The sequence below is a fragment of the Trichechus manatus genome, unplaced genomic scaffold (genome assembly GCF_000243295.1).
Source record: "Trichechus manatus latirostris isolate Lorelei unplaced genomic scaffold, TriManLat1.0 scaffold00011, whole genome shotgun sequence".
NCBI classification, from domain to species: Eukaryota; Metazoa; Chordata; class Mammalia; order Sirenia; family Trichechidae; genus Trichechus; species Trichechus manatus.
Genome location: NW_004443947.1, coordinates 6,349,723 through 6,353,064, shown reverse-complemented (window position 1 = coordinate 6,353,064; position 3,342 = coordinate 6,349,723).

Here is a 3,342-nt window from a genome sequence, read left to right as displayed (position 1 = left end):
CTGTCTTACCCTTCACCAAAGTTACCACTTATCTATTGACTATTTAGTATTCCCCTCCCCAATCCCTAATAACCATCAAAGATTGTTTCTTTTTGTGTGTAAACCTTTTCATGAGTTTTTACAGTAGTGGTCTCATATAGTATTTGTCCTTTTGTGATTGACTTATTTCACTCAGCATAATGTCCTCCAGTTTCATCCATGTTGTGAGATGCTTCGCAGATTCCTCATTGTTCTTTATCATCGTGTAGTACTCCATTGTGTATATGTACCATAGTTTGTTTATCCATTCATCTGTTGATGGGCACTTAGGTTGTTTCCATCTTTTTGCTAGTGTGAATAATGCTGCAATGAACATGGGTGTGCATATGTCTATTTGTGTGATGGCTCTTATTTCTCTAGAATATATTCGTAGGAGTGGCATTGCTGGATCGTATGGTATTTCTATTTCTAGTTTCTAAGGAAGCGCCATATGGTTTTCCAGAATGGTTGTATCTTTTTGCATTCCCACCAGCAGTGCATAAGAGTTCTGATCTCCCTGCAGCCTCACTAACATTTGTTATTTCCAGTTTTTTTGATTTGTGCCAGTAATGCCAGGGTGAGATAGTATCTCATTGTGGTTTTGATTTGCATTTCTCTAAAGGCTAGTGATCCCCAGCACCATTTATTGAAGAGACTCTTCTTTCCCCATTGAATGAACTCAGTACCCTTGTTAAAAATCAGCTGACCACAGATGTGTAGGTTTATTTCTGGACTCAATTCTATTCCATTGGTCTTTGTGTCTGTTGTTATACCAGTACCACTCTGTTTTGATTACTGTAGCTGTATAATATGTTCTACAGTCAGAAAGTGTGATTCCTCCTACTTTGTTCTTCTCCTTCAAAACTGCTTTTGCTATTCAGGGTCTCTTTCAATTCCATATAAAGTGAAGGATTGGTTTTTCCATTTCTGTAAAAAAGGCTGTTGGAATTTTGATCGGGATTACATTGAAATCTATAGATTGTTTTGGGTAGTACTGACATCTTAACAATATTAAGTTGTCCAGTCTATGAACACAAAACATCTTTCCATTTAAATCTTCTTTAATCTCTTTCAGTAGTGTTGTATAATTTTCATTGTATAAGTCTTTCACATCCCTAGTGAAATTTATTCCTAGGTATTTTCTTCTCCTAGGTGCTATTATAAATGGAATTGTTTCCCTAATTTCTCTTTCAGATTTCTCATTGCTGTTGTATAGAAACCCAACTGATTTTTGTTTGTTGATCTTGTACCTTGCAAATTTTGCTAAATTCTTCTATTAATTCTAGAAGCTTTCTTGGGGATTCTTTGGATTTTTCTATATATAGGATCATGTCATCCATGAATAGAGATAATTTTACTTCTTCTTTTTCAATTTGGATACTTTTTATTTATTTATTTTTTTCTTGTCTTATTGCTAGTACTTTGTGGTGAGACCCCGCACCTTTGTCCTGTTCCCGATTTCAAGGGGACAGCTCTCAATCTTTCTCCATTAGGTATAATGTTGGCTGTTGGTTTTTCATATATGCCCTTAATCATACTGCGTTGAAATGAGTTCCCTTATGTGGTCCTTTGCCTTGGTTCTTTAGAAAAACAGCTTAAGATTTTCCCCCTAAACCCTGAGAAGTTACCTTTGTCCCAGTTTTCTACCCCAGAGCGTTTGTTACTTTTGTCCAGGCTGACTGACATTTCCTGGGCAAGCTGTGAACTTGATACTTTTTGTCTGGCTCTAGGCTGCACCCTGCCTTGTGATTGGTATGCACCTTGCAGGGATTGCTCAATATACTGCAGACTATGCAAGTGAAGCTAGCCTACTATGTAAATGAAGTATCTGTGGCCTACTGAGAGGGAATTGGTTAGTTCATGGCCCTAGTGGGAGGGCCATGCCTTGAAACTGACCAGGAGTTTGCTTATATATGCAGCCAACCCCACAGAGGTTTGCAGACAGAAAGACAAGGAAGAAAAAAGAAAGACTAAAAGAGGTGAGAAGAGAGAAGCAGAGAGGAGACAATGAACCTCCTAAAAGAGGTATAACCAGGTCAAGGGCTCTAACACTGAAGACAGCAAGAGGCCCAGAAAGGGCCCTGCGACAGCTAACAAAACTGTTACACTGGCTATGAGCTGGGTCAGTTAGCAGTGAAGAGGCTGACAGGTGGGAGGCCAAAGGCAGAAAGGCCTGTCCTGAGAGGACCAAGAGGAGCCTGTCCCGAGAGGGCTGAGAGGGGGCGTGCATGGCAGAGAGAGGGGCCTGCTTGCTTGCATGGCCAAGAGGAGCTCAGAGAGCTGTCCTGAACTGAAGAAGAGAGGGATGTGCTCTCTACTTCGGGGGAGTCTTCTAGACTTTGCCTACATGCTTCCTGATCCTGAATTGTACCCTGTTACTTCCTTAATAAACCACTTAACTGTAAGCATGGTCTGAGAGTTCTGTGTGGCCACTGCAATGGATTATCAAACTCAGAAGAGTAGAGAATGCCATGGGAAGGACAGCTGGTGTCAGAATTGGCAGAAAGGTTGGAGACTGGAGGTGTGTCTGACCTCCACCTCACAGAAATCAGCTTTGGGTGGATGCTGATCTTGATTCTCTCTCCTCCTCCTGAAGCTAGACAGGTTCTGACACTACTACTACCACTTTACACATATTGAGGAACTTAACTTCTAGTCCAACCTTGTTAAGGGTTTTCATCAACAAAGGGTGTTGGGTTTTATCAAATACTTTTCCTGTATCCATAGAAATGATCGTTTTTTCCCTTTGTTCTATTGATGTGGTATATTATGTTGATTGATTTTCACTGGCTGATTTTTGAAAGTAGATTGCCAGGCCTTTCTTCCTAGTCCATCTTAGTTTGGAAGCTCTGCTGAAACTTGTTCAGCATCACAGCAACACAAAAGACTCCGCTGACAGACAAGTGGTGGCTGTGCATGAGGTGTACTGGCCAGGAATTGAACCCAGGTCTCCTGCGTGGGAGGTGAGAATTCTACCACTGAACCACCAACACCTTATGATTGTTACACTAGAGGGTGAAAAATGTCCAGGAGGGGCCACCAGTGACCCTGAGGTACCCAAAGTGACAACTACTTATTTAGTTTAGAAGCAGTAATGGTGGTCAAAATAAAATTAATGATAAGCAACTATAAGTAAGAGCCCATAAAAATATTTGGTGAGATTTTAAGTTCAGGATGTGATGATGTTAATAAATTTATTAATTATAAATTTATTGGTTGCTTAGTCAAAAAAATAGAAAATAACAAATGTTGGAGAGGCTGCGGGGAGCTTGGAACTCTTATGCACTGCTGGTGGGAATGTAAAATGGTACAACCACTAGGAAA